The sequence below is a fragment of the Rhinolophus sinicus genome, chromosome 10 (genome assembly GCF_057876585.1).
Source record: "Rhinolophus sinicus isolate RSI-liver-muscle chromosome 10, RSI-T2T, whole genome shotgun sequence".
NCBI classification, from domain to species: Eukaryota; Metazoa; Chordata; class Mammalia; order Chiroptera; family Rhinolophidae; genus Rhinolophus; species Rhinolophus sinicus.
Window position 1 is genome coordinate 18,945,962 of NC_142510.1, and position 16,336 is coordinate 18,962,297.

Consider the following 16,336-nt stretch of genomic DNA (forward strand, 5'->3'; position numbering starts at 1 on the left):
GCAATGCCTCCTTAGCGGAGCCCAGCCCCGGGCACGACCACACTCCGGTGGAGGAGCTGCCACTTCAACACAGCCTCAGTGCGTCTGTAACAGTCCGTGTGCCCGCCTGTGCGTCCCTCACACCCTCCCCCACCCCATATCCGTCGGGCTCTGTGACGTGCCTGTTGGGCTCTGGCTCTGGCTCAGGAGCTCTCTCCCCGCGTGCCAGCCCCCTCTTTCTCTGTCTCTGTCCATGTCTCTCTGTATGTCTAGATACATACATGTACATATACGAGCATATTTCCATCTCGCTCCCTCTTACTCCTCCTCCCGTTCTGTCTGTCTGTCCCTGTCCTGCGGGGACTCTAGCCCCTCTGCCCGCACAAGAATGCAGGATTTGGCGAGGCCAAGAGGGAACACCAACAGAGCCACGGATAGGGGGCTCATAGCACCATGTCTCACGGGCGGCTGGCTTGGAGACTCGGCAAGCCGGAGCCGCCCGATCCCCAGCCTGCCGGCCGATTCTCTGCCGACCACAAGACCCACCAACCTACCGACCCACCAAGCCGGCCAACTGCAGTCCGCGCCCCTCTGCAATTTGCAGTCCACAATCCGCGCTTCCTAGCTTGGCCACCGCAGCTCTGCCGGTGGCCAATGGCCAACTGGCAACAGCTGATGGCCAAGCGGTCACAGCTGATATCCATGCAGCCCCCACGCAGCACCCCTCCACGCGAGGCCCAGAGCCTGGAAAGTGCTCTCTGCGAGTCTGTCCCCACAGTCCCCGTCTGTCTCTCTCCGCCTCTCTCTTGCTCCGTCTCTGGCCTTCTCTCATCCTCTCTCTCACCTCCCTGGGTCAGGAGAGGTGACGTGTAGCCAGTGAAGTGAACAGTGATCGGGCGGGACGCCGGTCGCTGACGAGGGGCGAGAACCCAGAAAGAAGGCTGTGTGAGGAAGGGTGGCGGCAGACTGGACGTGCTGCCCCCTGGTGGCGGGTGGCTCTCCCTGGCTTTGGGCCAGTGGGTGGGGCCGGCCAGGGCCAGGGCCTGGGTTGCACATCCCTAGGGTGGAGGGGACTGAGAGGACCCTGCGACCCCCTCGGTGGCCCTGAGAGGTGGGGACAGCACAGCAGCAAGGGGGGGTGTGCGGTTGTGGGGCTGGGGGGAGATGAGAGGGGTTGGGGTAGGGGGGCGGGGTAAAAGCCCTTCGGGGCCTGGGGAGGCCCAGGATGCCAGGGCGCCCAGACATATGTCACAGTCAGGGAAGTGACAGAGGCCCGTTAGAGCCACTGGGGGGCGCGAAGGGGCCTCGCTGCGGGCCAGGAGTAGCCCGTCGCCCACACCAGCGGCGTCCGGAGGAGGCGGGGAGCTGGCGGGAGGCGCTCGGGCAGACGTGCTCGCCACCGGAGCGGCCCAGCAGCACGGCGCGCGCTCAGAAGCAGATCGGGAGAAGGATCTTGGAGTGCCGGGAGCCGGGTCCCAGCGCCTAAGGCCACACCACCCTGCACGCGCCAGATCTCGTCTGATCTCGGGAGCTAAGCAGGGAGGGGCCCGGTTAGTACTTGGATGGGAGACCGCCTGGGAATAGCTGCAGGCTTTTGCTCGCCTCTCCTTTTGCGCCGCCGCCCCGGCGTGGCTCCCTCCGAACCCCTGCCGCCCCTTGCCTCTCTGCAGCCGCCCAGCCAGCCGAAGGTCCCCCTGACCAGCAGAGGGTTAGCCGCCAGGCACTACAAGCTGGCAGCCCCGGCCGCACACCAGGCCCGTCGGCCAGGGCTCCCCCGCACACCCTCTTCTCAGTCCTCTTCAGTCCCGGAGGCTGTCATCTCGATCCCTTCGCCGACCTTCGATCGCCGCCACCGCCAACAGCGCTGCCCTCGCCCCCGCCGCCACCGCCAAATCCGCCGCCATCACCGCGCTCCCCACACCCCCCTCCAGCGCTGACCTCACCCCTGCCCCCGCCCTCGCCACCGCCATCGCTGTACTGCTTCAATCTCCCGCCTCTGCTCTCCCCTCCTCCGCCGCCAGCACCGCCCTCTTCCCCGCTACCGCCGCCGCCAACCCTCCCCGCGCCCAGCGCCCGCCGACACAGCCCCCAACGCTGCCGCCGCCTCCATCGCCGACCTCGCAACCCTCCCGCGCCGCCGCCGCCGCCGCCGCCGCCATCGCTGCTCGCGATCAGCCCCCGCTTCTCCCGCCGCCGCCGCCGCCGCCGCGATCACCGCGCTCCCCACCCCCTCCGCCAGCGCTGCCCTCGCCCCCTCCCCCGCCCCCGCCGCCGCCATCGCCGTACTCCCTCAAACTCCCTCCTCTGCTCTCTCCCCCTCGGCCGCCAGCACCGCGCTCCCCATCCCCGCCGCCAGTGCTGCCCTGTTCCCCACCCCCGCCCCTGCCGCCGCCATTGCCGCACTCCCTCAATCTCCCTCCTCCGCTCTCCCCGCCTCCAGCACCGCCATCTCCCCCGCCTCCGCCCCAGCCCCCGCCGCCGCCGCCACCATCGCCATACTCCCTCAATCTCCCGCCTCTGCTCTCCCGGCCTCCTCCGCCGCCGCCGCCGCCGCAGCCCCCCCCTCCGCAGCCGCCCAAGCCGCCGCCGCGGGGTCCTCCCACAACTCCCAAGCCCAGGGTTGCCTGCTGGTGCAGGCCTCCCCCAGCCTTGGGGGTGCGGTTGTTGGTAAACCTGGTGGCGGTAGGGGGGCGGGGTGTATGGCGGTCTGGGTCCGGGGAGTCCCAGGATGCCAGAGTTCCACGACTTCTGGCACCATCAGGGAAGTGGCAGTGTCCCATGGAGCCTCGGGTGGCGCGAAGGGGCCTCGCTGCCGGCCAGGAGTAGCCCGCCGCCCACGCCAGGGGCATTCGGAAGAGGCGGGGAGCCGGACTGGGGGGGGGGACGCGGTGCTGGCAGAGCCGGCCAGCAGGTCGATGCTCGCCACCGGAGCCGCGCATCTGCATGGCGCGCGCTCACGAGGCAGGCCGGGAGCAGGCTCTTGGGGCGCGGGGAGCCGGGTCCCAGCGTCTACGGCCATACCACCCTGAACGCGCCCCATCTCCTCTGATCTCGGGAGCTAAGCAGGGAGGGGCCTGGTTAGTACTTGGATGGGAGACCGCCTGGGAATAGCTGCAGGCTTTTGCTCGCCTCTCCTTTTGCGCCGCCGCCCCGGCGTGGCTCCCTCCGAACCCCTGCCGCCCCTTGCCCCTCTGCAGCCGCCCAGGCAGCCGAAGGTCCCCCTGGCCAGAGGAGGGTCAGCCGCCCAGCACTACAAGCTCGCATCCCCGGCCGCACACCAGGCCTGTCGGCCAGGGCTCCCCCCCACTCCCTCTTCTTAGTGCTCTTCGCCGAGGCAGGCCGTCAGCCTGCAGCAGTCAGCCGCGTCTCGGTCGCCGCCGCCGCCACCGCCATCGCAGGGCTCCCTCTCGCTCCCCGACCCTGCCGCCGCCGCAACCCCCAACGCCCAAGCCCAGGGCTGCCTGCCGGCGCAGGCCTCCACCAGGCTCTCTCCATCCCAGGACGTGCCGGTGCTTTGCACCTCGGCCCGAGCCCAGGGGACGCCCATCCCTGCGCCTGCCCCCGGGACCCGACACACAGGATCGGCGTGTCCTCGGGCAAACGGGACGCCCACCCGCCCCGCCCCACCGGAGTCTTCTGCCTCCGCTGGCAGGCACCTCGCCCCACACCCCCGCACGCCCCTCCCGTCTCCCACAAGAGCCAGGAGCCCTCCCTTCCCGCCGGCCACGGTGTCCCTGAAACACAGGGCACAAAGAGCCGGGACAAACCAGGGGACGGCGGGAGCAGCACCCCAACGCACCACGCGCCATCGACTCCAGGGGAGACCACCACAAGGGCAGAGCAGGCACGCAGGCGCACAACCCTCACAACCAGGGTGCCTGGGGGCTGCCACTCTCCTCCCGCGGGCGGGTGCCTGGGCGGGGCTCAGAGACCTCAGGCCCTCCGGAGACCCTGGCGGCCCGCCCCGGAGGCTTCAATGGTGACTGCCAACGCCAGGGCAATGCCTCCTTAGCGGAGCCCAGCCCCGGGCACGACCACACTCCGGTGGAGGAGCTGCCACTTCAACACAGCCTCAGTGCGTCTGTAACAGTCCGTGTGCCCGCCTGTGCGTCCCTCACACCCTCCCCCACCCCATATCCGTCGGGCTCTGTGACGTGCCTGTTGGGCTCTGGCTCTGGCTCAGGAGCTCTCTCCCCGCGTGCCAGCCCCCTCTTTCTCTGTCTCTGTCCATGTCTCTCTGTATGTCTAGATACATACATGTACATATACGAGAATATTTCCATCTCGCTCCCTCTTACTCCTCCTCCCGTTCTGTCTGTCTGTCCCTGTCCTGCGGGGACTCTAGCCCCTCTGCCCGCACAAGAATGCAGGATTTGGCGAGGCCAAGAGGGAACACCAACAGACCACGGATAGGGGGCTCATAGCACCATGTCTCACGGGCGGCTGGCTTGGAGACTCGGCAAGCCGGAGCCGCCCGATCCCCAGCCTGCCGGCCGATTCTCTGCCGACCACAAGACCCGCCAACCTACCGACTAACCAAGCCGGCCAACTGCAGTCCGCGCCTCTATGCAATTTGCAGTCCACAATCCGCGCTTCCTAGCTTGGCCACCGCAGCTCTGCCGGTGGCCAATGGCCAACTGGCAACAGCTGATGGCCAAGCGGTCACAGCTGATATCCATGCAGCCCCCACGCAGCACCCCTCCACGCGAGGCCCAGAGCCTGGAAAGTGCTCTCTGCGAGTCTGTCCCCACAGTCCCCGTCTGTCTCTCTCCGCCTCTCTCTTGCTCCGTCTCTGGCCTTCTCTCATCCTCTCTCTCACCTCCCTGGGTCAGGAGAGGTGACGTGTAGCCAGTGAAGTGAACAGTGATCGGGCGCGACGCCGGTCGCTGAGGAGGGGCGAGAACCCAGAAAGAAGGCTGTGTGAGGAAGGGTGGCGGCAGCCTGGAGGTGCTGCCCCCTGGTGGCCGGTGGCTCTCCCTGGCTTTGGGGCAGTGGGTGGGGCCGGCCAGGGCCAGGGCCTGGGTTGCACGTCCCTAGGGTGGAGGGGACTGAGAGGACCCTGCGACCCCCTCGGTGGCCCTGAGAAGTGGGGACAGCACAGCAGCAAGGGGGGTGTGCGGTTGTGGGGCTGGGGGGAGATGAGAGGGGTTGGGGTAGGGTGGCGGGGTAAAAGCCCTTCGGGGCCTGGGGAGGCCCAGGATGCCAGGGCGCCCAGACATATGTCACAGTCAGGGAAGTGACAGAGGCCCGTTAGAGCCACTGGGGGGCGCGAAGGGGCCTCGCTGCGGGCCAGGAGTAGCCCGTCGCCCACACCAGCGGCGTCCGGAGGAGGCGGGGAGCTGGCGGGAGGCGCTCGGGCAGACGTGCTCGCCACCGGAGCGGCCCAGCAGCATGGCGCGCGCTCAGAAGCAGATCGGGAGAAGGATCTTGGAGTGCCGGGAGCCGGGTCCCAGCGCCTAAGGCCACACCACCCTGCACGCGCCAGATCTCGTCTGATCTCGGGAGCTAAGCAGGGAGGGGCCCGGTTAGTACTTGGATGGGAGACCGCCTGGGAATAGCTGCAGGCTTTTGCTCGCCTCTCCTTTTGCGCCGCCGCCCCGGCGTGGCTCCCTCCGAACCCCTGCCGCCCCTTGCCTCTCTGCAGCCGCCCAGCCAGCCGAAGGTCCCCCTGACCAGCAGAGGGTTAGCCGCCAGGCACTACAAGCTGGCAGCCCCGGCCGCACACCAGGCCCGTCGGCCAGGGCTCCCCCGCACACCCTCTTCTCAGTCCTCTTCAGTCCCGGAGGCTGTCATCTCGATCCCTTCGCCGACCTTCGATCGCCGCCACCGCCAACAGCGCTGCCCTCGCCCCCGCCGCCACCGCCAAATCCGCCGCCATCACCGCGCTCCCCACACCCCCCTCCAGCGCTGACCTCACCCCTGCCCCCGCCCTCGCCACCGCCATCGCTGTACTGCTTCAATCTCCCGCCTCTGCTCTCCCCTCCTCCGCCGCCAGCACCGCCCTCTTCCCCGCTACCGCCGCCGCCAACCCTCCCCGCGCCCAGCGCCCGCCGACACAGCCCCCAACGCTGCCGCCGCCGCCTCCATCGCCGACCTCGCAACCCTCCCGCGCCGCCGCCGCCGCCGCCGCCGCCATCGCTGCTCGCGATCAGCCCCCGCTTCTCCCGCCGCCGCCGCCGCCGCGATCACCGCGCTCCCCACCCCCTCCGCCAGCGCTGCCCTCGCCCCCTCCCCCGCCCCCGCCGCCGCCATCGCCGTACTCCCTCAAACTCCCTCCTCTGCTCTCTCCCCCTCGGCCGCCAGCACCGCGCTCCCCATCCCCGCCGCCAGTGCTGCCCTGTTCCCCACCCCCGCCCCTGCCGCCGCCATTGCCGCACTCCCTCAATCTCCCTCCTCCGCTCTCCCCGCCTCCAGCACCGCCATCTCCCCCGCCTCCGCCCCAGCCCCCGCCGCCGCCGCCACCATCGCCATACTCCCTCAATCTCCCGCCTCTGCTCTCCCGGCCTCCTCCGCCGCCGCCGCCGCCGCAGCCCCCCCCTCCGCAGCCGCCCAAGCCGCCGCCGCGGGGTCCTCCCACAACTCCCAAGCCCAGGGTTGCCTGCTGGTGCAGGCCTCCCCCAGCCTTGGGGGTGCGGTTGTTGGTAAACCTGGTGGCGGTAGGGGGGCGGGGTGTATGGCGGTCTGGGTCCGGGGAGTCCCAGGATGCCAGAGTTCCACGACTTCTGGCACCATCAGGGAAGTGGCAGTGTCCCATGGAGCCTCGGGTGGCGCGAAGGGGCCTCGCTGCCGGCCAGGAGTAGCCCGCCGCCCACGCCAGGGGCATTCGGAAGAGGCGGGGAGCCGGACTGGGGGGGGGACGCGGTGCTGGCAGAGCCGGCCAGCAGGTCGATGCTCGCCACCGGAGCCGCGCATCTGCATGGCGCGGGCTCACGAGGCAGGCCGGGAGCAGGCTCTTGGGGCGCGGGGAGCCGAGTCCCATCGTCTATGGCCGTACCACCCTGAACGCGCCCGATCTCCTCTGATCTCGGGAGCTAAGCAGGGAGGGGCCCGGTTAGTGCTTGGATGGGAGACCGCCTGGGAATACCTGTAGGCTTTTGCTCGCCTCTCCTTTTGCGCCGCCGCCCCTGCGTGGCTGCCTCCGAACCCCTGCCGCCCCTTGCCCCTCTGCAGCCGCCCATCCAGCCGAAGGTCCCCCTGGCCAGAGGCCCGTCAGCCACCCGGCGCTACAAGCTGGCAGCCCCGGCCGCACACCAGGCCCGTCGGCCAGGGCTCACCCCCACACCCTCTTCTTAGTCCTCTTCGCCGAGGCAGGCAGTCAGCCAGCAGCAGTTAGCCGAGCCTGTGTCTCCGCCGGCAGGCACCTCTCCCCACACCCCCGCGCGCCCCCTCCCATCGCCCACAAGAGCCAGGAACCCTCCCTTCCCGCGGTGGCCCCAACACACAGGGTACAAAGAGCCGGGACAAAGCAGGGGACTGAGGGAGCAGCACCCCAACACACCGCACGCCCTCGGACTCCAGGAGAGACCACCACAAGGGGAAGTGCAGGCACGCAGGCACACAACACTCTCAACCAGGGTGCCTGTGGGCTGCCACTCTCCTCCCGCGGGGCGGGGGGGTTCCTGGGCGGGGCTCGGAGCCTACTGGCCCTCCCGCCCGGCCCGGGGGCTTCAAGGGTGACTTTCAATGCCCGGGCACTGCCTCCTTAGTGGAGCCCAGCCACGGGCATGACCACACTTCGGTTGAGAACCTGCCACTTCAAAGCAGCGTCAGTGCGTCTGTCCCAGTCCGTGTGCCCGCTTGTGCGTCCCTCCCCCCTCCCCCACCCCATGTCTCTCTGGCTCTGTGACGTGCCTGTTGGGCTCTGGCTCTGGCTCAGGAGCTCTCTCCCCGCGTGCCAGCCCCATCTTTCTCTGTCTCTGTCCATGTCTCTCTGTATGTCTAGGTACATACAGGTACATATAGGTGTATATTTCGATCTCGCTCCCTCTTTCTCCTCCTCCCGTTCTCTCTGTCGGTCCCTGTCCTGCGGGGACTCTAGTCCCTCTGCCCGCACAAGAAGGCAGGATATGGCGAGGCCAAGAGGGAACACCAACAGAGCCACGGATAGGGGGCTCATAGCACTATGTCTCACGGGCGGCTGGCTCGGAGCCACGGCAAGCCGGAGCCGCCCGATCCCCAACCTGTCGGCCGCTTCTCTGCCAACCCACCGACACACCGCCCGTCGACCCGCCAAGCGGGCCCACTGCAATCCGCGCCCCTCTGCAATTTGCAGTCCACCATCCGCGCTTCCCAGCTTGGCCACCGCAGCTCCTCCGGTGGCCAGTGGCCAACTGGCAACAGCTGATGGCCAAGCGGTCACAGCTGATGACCATGCAGCCCCCAAGCAGCACCCCTCCACGCGAGGCCCAGAGCCTGGAGAGTGCTCTCTGCGAGTCTGTCCCCACAGTCCCCGTCTGTCTCTCTCCGCCTCTCTGTTGCTCCGTCTCTGGCCTTCTGTCATCCTCTCTCTCACCTCCCTGGGTCAGGAGAGGTGACGTGTAGCCAGTGAAGGGACCGGACATCGGGCGGGGCTCCGGTCGCTGACGAGGGTTCCAGGGCCCAGACTGAAGGCTTGTGACGAAGGGTGGCTGCAGACTGGAGATGCTGCACCCTGGTGGCGCGGGTGGCTCTCCCTGGCTTTGGGCCTGTGGATGGGTCCGGTCAGGGCCAGGGCCTGGGTTGCACGTCCCTAGGGCCGGAGGGGACTGAGAGGACCCTGCGACCCCCTCGGTGGCCCTGAGAGGTGGGGACAGCACAGCAGCAAGGGGGGTGTGCGGTTGTGGGGCTGGGGGAAGAAGAGAGGGGTTGGGGTAGGGGGGTGGGGTAAAAGCCCTTCGGGGCCTGGGGAGGCCCAGGATGCCAGGGCGCCCAGACATATGTCACAGTCATGGAAGTGACAGAGGCCCGTTAGAGCCACTGGGGGGCGCGAAGGGGCCTCGCTGCGGGCCAGGAGTAGCCCGTCGCCCACACCAGCGGCGTCCGGAGGAGGCGGGGAGCGGGCGGGAGGCGCTCAGGCAGACGTGCTCGCCACCCTAGCGGCCCAGCAGCACGGCGCGCGGTCAGAGGCAGGCCGGGAGCAGGCTCTTGGGGCGCGGGGAGCCGGGTCCCAGCGTCTACGGCCATACCACCCTGAACGCGCCCGATCTCCTCTGATCTCGGGAGCTAAGCAGGGAGGGGCCTGGTTAGTACTTGGATGGGAGACCGCCTGGGAATAGCTGCAGGCTTTTGCTCGCCTCTCCTTTTGCGCCGCCGCCCCGGCGTGGCTCCCTCCGAACCCCTGCCGCCCCTTGCCCCTCTGCAGCCGCCCAGGCAGCCGAAGGTCCCCCTGGCCAGAGGAGGGTCAGCCGCCCAGCAATACAAGCTCGCATCCCCGGCCGCACACCAGGCCTGTCGGCCAGGGCTCCCCCCCACTCCCTCTTCTTAGTGCTCTTCGCCGAGGCAGGCCGTCAGCCTGCAGCAGTCAGCCGCGTCTCGGTAGCCGCCGCCGCCACCGCCATCGCAGGGCTCCCTCTCGCTCCCCGACCCTGCCGCCGCCGCAACCCCCAACGCCCAAGCCCAGGGCTGCCTGCCGGCGCAGGCCTCCACCAGGCTCTCTCCATCCCAGGACGTGCCGGTGCTTTGCACCTCGGCCCGAGCCCAGGGGACGCCCATCCCTGCGCCTGCCCCCGGGACCCGACACACAGGATCGGCGTGTCCTCGGGCAAACGGGACGCCCACCCGCCCCGCCCCACCGGAGTCTTCTGTCTCCGCTGGCAGGCACCTCGCCCCACACCCCCGCGCGCCCCTCCCGTCTCCCACAAGAGCCAGGAGCCCTCCCTTCCCGCCGGCCACGGTGTCCCTGAAACACAGGGCACAAAGAGCCGGGACAAACCAGGGGACGGCGGGAGCAGCACCCCAACGCACCACGCGCCATCGACTCCAGGGGAGACCACCACAAGGGCAGAGCAGGCACGCAGGCGCACAACCCTCACAACCAGGGTGCCTGGGGGCTGCCACTCTCCTCCCGCGGGCGGGTGCCTGGGCGGGGCTCAGAGACCACAGGCCCTCCGGAGACCCTGGCGGCCCGCCCCGGAGGCTTCAATGGTGACTGCCAACGCCAGGGCAATGCCTCCTTAGCGGAGCCCAGCCCCGGGCACGACCACACTCCGGTGGAGGAGCTGCCACTTCAACACAGCCTCAGTGCGTCTGTAACAGTCCGTGTGCCCGCCTGTGCGTCCCTCACACCCTCCCCCACCCCATATCCGTCGGGCTCTGTGACGTGCCTGTTGGGCTCTGGCTCTGGCTCAGGAGCTCTCTCCCCGCGTGCCAGCCCCCTCTTTCTCTGTCTCTGTCCATGTCTCTCTGTATGTCTAGATACATACATGTACATATACGAGCATATTTCCATCTCGCTCCCTCTTACTCCTCCTCCCGTTCTGTCTGTCTGTCCCTGTCCTGCGGGGACTCTAGCCCCTCTGCCCGCACAAGAATGCAGGATTTGGCGAGGCCAAGAGGGAACACCAACAGAGCCACGGATAGGGGGCTCATAGCACCATGTCTCACGGGCGGCTGGCTTGGAGACTCGGCAAGCCGGAGCCGCCCGATCCCCAGCCTGCCGGCCGATTCTCTGCCGACCACAAGACCCACCAACCTACCGACCCACCAAGCCGGCCAACTGCAGTCCGCGCCCCTCTGCAATTTGCAGTCCACAATCCGCGCTTCCTAGCTTGGCCACCGCAGCTCTGCCGGTGGCCAATGGCCAACTGGCAACAGCTGATGGCCAAGCGGTCACAGCTGATATCCATGCAGCCCCCACGCAGCACCCCTCCACGCGAGGCCCAGAGCCTGGAAAGTGCTCTCTGCGAGTCTGTCCCCACAGTCCCCGTCTGTCTCTCTCCGCCTCTCTCTTGCTCCGTCTCTGGCCTTCTCTCATCCTCTCTCTCACCTCCCTGGGTCAGGAGAGGTGACGTGTAGCCAGTGAAGTGAACAGTGATCGGGCGGGACGCCGGTCGCTGACGAGGGGCGAGAACCCAGAAAGAAGGCTGTGTGAGGAAGGGTGGCGGCAGACTGGACGTGCTGCCCCCTGGTGGCGGGTGGCTCTCCCTGGCTTTGGGCCAGTGGGTGGGGCCGGCCAGGGCCAGGGCCTGGGTTGCACATCCCTAGGGTGGAGGGGACTGAGAGGACCCTGCGACCCCCTCGGTGGCCCTGAGAGGTGGGGACAGCACAGCAGCAAGGGGGGGTGTGCGGTTGTGGGGCTGGGGGGAGATGAGAGGGGTTGGGGTAGGGGGGCGGGGTAAAAGCCCTTCGGGGCCTGGGGAGGCCCAGGATGCCAGGGCGCCCAGACATATGTCACAGTCAGGGAAGTGACAGAGGCCCGTTAGAGCCACTGGGGGGCGCGAAGGGGCCTCGCTGCGGGCCAGGAGTAGCCCGTCGCCCACACCAGCGGCGTCCGGAGGAGGCGGGGAGCTGGCGGGAGGCGCTCGGGCAGACGTGCTCGCCACCGGAGCGGCCCAGCAGCATGGCGCGCGCTCAGAAGCAGATCGGGAGAAGGATCTTGGAGTGCCGGGAGCCGGGTCCCAGCGCCTAAGGCCACACCACCCTGCACGCGCCAGATCTCGTCTGATCTCGGGAGCTAAGCAGGGAGGGGCCCGGTTAGTACTTGGATGGGAGACCGCCTGGGAATAGCTGCAGGCTTTTGCTCGCCTCTCCTTTTGCGCCGCCGCCCCGGCGTGGCTCCCTCCGAACCCCTGCCGCCCCTTGCCTCTCTGCAGCCGCCCAGCCAGCCGAAGGTCCCCCTGACCAGCAGAGGGTTAGCCGCCAGGCACTACAAGCTGGCAGCCCCGGCCGCACACCAGGCCCGTCGGCCAGGGCTCCCCCGCACACCCTCTTCTCAGTCCTCTTCAGTCCCGGAGGCTGTCATCTCGATCCCTTCACCGACCTTCGATCGCCGCCACCGCCAACAGCGCTGCCCTCGCCCCCGCCGCCACCGCCAAATCCGCCGCCATCACCGCGCTCCCCACACCCCCCTCCAGCGCTGACCTCACCCCTGCCCCCGCCCTCGCCACCGCCATCGCTGTACTGCTTCAATCTCCCGCCTCTGCTCTCCCCTCCTCCGCCGCCAGCACCGCCCTCTTCCCCGCTACCGCCGCCGCCAACCCTCCCCGCGCCCAGCGCCCGCCGACACAGCCCCCAACGCTGCCGCCGCCTCCATCGCCGACCTCGCAACCCTCCCGCGCCGCCGTCGCCGCCGCCGCCGCCGCCATCGCTGCTCGCGATCAGCCCCCGCTTCTCCCGCCGCCGCCGCCGCCGCGATCACCGCGCTCCCCACCCCCTCCGCCAGCGCTGCCCTCGCCCCCTCCCCCGCCCCCGCCGCCGCCATCGCCGTACTCCCTCAAACTCCCTCCTCTGCTCTCTCCCCCTCGGCCGCCAGCACCGCGCTCCCCATCCCCGCCGCCAGTGCTGCCCTGTTCCCCACCCCCGCCCCTGCCGCCGCCATTGCCGCACTCCCTCAATCTCCCTCCTCCGCTCTCCCCGCCTCCAGCACCGCCATCTCCCCCGCCTCCGCCCCAGCCCCCGCCGCCGCCGCCACCATCGCCATACTCCCTCAATCTCCCGCCTCTGCTCTCCCGGCCTCCTCCGCCGCCGCCGCCGCCGCAGCCCCCCCCTCCGCAGCCGCCCAAGCCGCCGCCGCGGGGTCCTCCCACAACTCCCAAGCCCAGGGTTGCCTGCTGGTGCAGGCCTCCCCCAGCCTTGGGGGTGCGGTTGTTGGTAAACCTGGTGGCGGTAGGGGGGCGGGGTGTATGGCGGTCTGGGTCCGGGGAGTCCCAGGATGCCAGAGTTCCACGACTTCTGGCACCATCAGGGAAGTGGCAGTGTCCCATGGAGCCTCGGGTGGCGCGAAGGGGCCTCGCTGCCGGCCAGGAGTAGCCCGCCGCCCACGCCAGGGGCATTCGGAAGAGGCGGGGAGCCGGACTGGGGGGGGGACGCGGTGCTGGCAGAGCCGGCCAGCAGGTCGATGCTCGCCACCGGAGCCGCGCATCTGCATGGCGCGCGCTCACGAGGCAGGCCGGGAGCAGGCTCTTGGGGCGCGGGGAGCCGAGTCCCATCGTCTATGGCCGTACCACCCTGAACGCGCCCGATCTCCTCTGATCTCGGGAGCTAAGCAGGGAGGGGCCCGGTTAGTGCTTGGATGGGAGACCGCCTGGGAATACCTGTAGGCTTTTGCTCGCCTCTCCTTTTGCGCGGCCGCCCCTGCGTGGCTGCCTCCGAACCCCTGCCGCCCCTTGCCCCTCTGCAGCCGCCCATCCAGCCGAAGGTCCCCCTGGCCAGAGGCCGGTCAGCCACCCGGCGCTACAAGCTGGCAGCCCCGGCCGCACACCAGGCCCGTCGGCCAGGGCTCACCCCCACACCCTCTTCTTAGTCCTCTTCGCCGAGGCAGGCAGTCAGCCAGCAGCAGTTAGCCGAGCCTGTGTCTCCGCCGGCAGGCACCTCTCCCCACACCCCCGCGCGCCCCCTCCCATCGCCCACAAGAGCCAGGAACCCTCCCTTCCCGCGGTGGCCCCAACACACAGGGTACAAAGAGCCGGGACAAAGCAGGGGACTGAGGGAGCAGCACCCCAACACACCGCACGCCCTCGGACTCCAGGAGAGACCACCACAAGGGGAAGTGCAGGCACGCAGGCACACAACACTCTCAACCAGGGTGCCTGTGGGCTGCCACTCTCCTCCCGCGGGGCGGGGGGGTTCCTGGGCGGGGCTCGGAGCCCACTGGCCCTCCCGCCCGGCCCGGGGGCTTCAAGGGTGACTTTCAATGCCCGGGCACTGCCTCCTTAGTGGAGCCCAGCCACGGGCATGACCACACTTCGGTTGAGAAGCTGCCACTTCAAAGCAGCGTCAGTGCGTCTGTCCCAGTCCGTGTGCCCGCTTGTGCGTCCCTCCCCCCTCCCCCACCCCATGTCTCTCTGGCTCTGTGACGTGCCTGTTGGGCTCTGGCTCTGGCTCAGGAGCTCTCTCCCCGCGTGCCAGCCCCATCTTTCTCTGTCTCTGTCCATGTCTCTCTGTATGTCTAGGTACATACAGGTACATATAGGTGTATATTTCGATCTCGCTCCCTCTTTCTCCTCCTCCCGTTCTCTCTGTCGGTCCCTGTCCTGCGGGGACTCTAGTCCCTCTGCCCGCACAAGAAGGCAGGATATGGCGAGGCCAAGAGGGAACACCAACAGAGCCACGGATAGGGGGCTCATAGCACTATGTCTCACGGGCGGCTGGCTCGGAGCCACGGCAAGCCGGAGCCGCCCGATCCCCAACCTGTCGGCCGCTTCTCTGCCAACCCACCGACACACCGCCCGTCGACCCGCCAAGCGGGCCCACTGCAATCCGCGCCCCTCTGCAATTTGCAGTCCACCATCCGCGCTTCCTAACTTGGCCACCGCAGCTCCTCCGGTGGCCAGTGGCCAACTGGCAACAGCTGATGGCCAAGCGGTCACAGCTGATGACCATGCAGCCCCCAAGCAGCACCCCTCCACGCGAGGCCCAGAGCCTGGAGAGTGCTCTCTGCGAGTCTGTCCCCACAGTCCCCGTCTGTCTCTCTCCGCCTCTCTGTTGCTCCGTCTCTGGCCTTCTCTCATCCTCTCTCTCACCTCCCTGGGTCAGGAGAGGTGACGTGTAGCCAGTGAAGGGACCGGACATCGGGCGGGGCTCCGGTCGCTGACGAGGGTTCCAGGGCCCAGACTGAAGGCTTGTGACGAAGGGTGGCTGCAGACTGGAGATGCTGCACCCTGGTGGCGCGGGTGGCTCTCCCTGGCTTTGGGCCTGTGGATGGGTCCGGTCAGGGCCAGGGCCTGGGTTGCACGTCCCTAGGGCCGGAGGGGACTGAGAGGACCCTGCGACCCCCTCGGTGGCCCTGAGAGGTGGGGACAGCACAGCAGCAAGGGGGGTGTGCGGTTGTGGGGCTGGGGGAAGAAGAGAGGGGTTGGGGTAGGGGGGTGGGGTAAAAGCCCTTCGGGGCCTGGGGAGGCCCAGGATGCCAGGGCGCCCAGACATATGTCACAGTCATGGAAGTGACAGAGGCCCGTTAGAGCCACTGGGGGGCGCGAAGGGGCCTCGCTGCGGGCCAGGAGTAGCCCGTCGCCCACACCAGCGGCGTCCGGAGGAGGCGGGGAGCGGGCGGGAGGCGCTCAGGCAGACGTGCTCGCCACCCTAGCGGCCCAGCAGCACGGCGCGCGGTCAGAGGCAGGCCGGGAGCAAGCTCTTGGGGCGCGGGGAGCCGGGTCCCAGCGTCTACGGCCATACCACCCTGAACGCGCCCCATCTCCTCTGATCTCGGGAGCTAAGCAGGGAGGGGCCTGGTTAGTACTTGGATGGGAGACCGCCTGGGAATAGCTGCAGGCTTTTGCTCGCCTCTCCTTTTGCGCCGCCGCCCCGGCGTGGCTCCCTCCGAACCCCTGCCGCCCCTTGCCCCTCTGCAGCCGCCCAGGCAGCCGAAGGTCCCCCTGGCCAGAGGAGGGTCAGCCGCCCAGCAATACAAGCTCGCATCCCCGGCCGCACACCAGGCCTGTCGGCCAGGGCTCCCCCCCACTCCCTCTTCTTAGTGCTCTTCGCCGAGGCAGGCCGTCAGCCTGCAGCAGTCAGCCGCGTCTCGGTAGCCGCCGCCGCCACCGCCATCGCAGGGCTCCCTCTCGCTCCCCGACCCTGCCGCCGCCGCAACCCCCAACGCCCAAGCCCAGGGCTGCCTGCCGGCGCAGGCCTCCACCAGGCTCTCTCCATCCCAGGACGTGCCGGTGCTTTGCACCTCGGCCCGAGCCCAGGGGACGCCCATCCCTGCGCCTGCCCCCGGGACCCGACACACAGGATCGGCGTGTCCTCGGGCAAACGGGACGCCCACCCGCCCCGCCCCACCGGAGTCTTCTGTCTCCGCTGGCAGGCACCTCGCCCCACACCCCCGCGCGCCCCTCCCGTCTCCCACAAGAGCCAGGAGCCCTCCCTTCCCGCCGGCCACGGTGTCCCTGAAACACAGGGCACAAAGAGCCGGGACAAACCAGGGGACGGCAGGAGCAGCACCCCAACGCACCACGCGCCATCGACTCCAGGGGAGACCACCACAAGGGCAGAGCAGGCACGCAGGCGCACAACCCTCACAACCAGGGTGCCTGGGGGCTGCCACTCTCCTCCCGCGGGCGGGTGCCTGGGCGGGGCTCAGAGACCACAGGCCCTCCGGAGACCCTGGCGGCCCGCCCCGGAGGCTTCAATGGTGACTGCCAACGCCAGGGCAATGCCTCCTTAGCGGAGCCCAGCCCCGGGCACGACCACACTCCGGTGGAGGAGCTGCCACTTCAACACA

The 16,336-nt window shown here is 69.2% G+C and overlaps 3 pseudogenes; all 3 read left to right on the forward strand.

Annotated features, from left to right (window-relative positions):
- Window positions 1–6,959: 6,959 nt before the first annotated feature.
- On the forward strand, window positions 6,960–7,079 carry LOC148756894 (5S ribosomal RNA; annotated as a pseudogene).
- A 2,050-nt stretch (window positions 7,080–9,129) lies between these two features.
- Window positions 9,130–9,249, forward strand: LOC148756895 (5S ribosomal RNA; annotated as a pseudogene).
- Window positions 9,250–13,104: 3,855 nt separating this feature from the next.
- LOC148756896 (5S ribosomal RNA) lies at window positions 13,105–13,224 on the forward strand (annotated as a pseudogene).
- The last annotated feature ends 3,112 nt before the right edge of the window (window positions 13,225–16,336 follow it).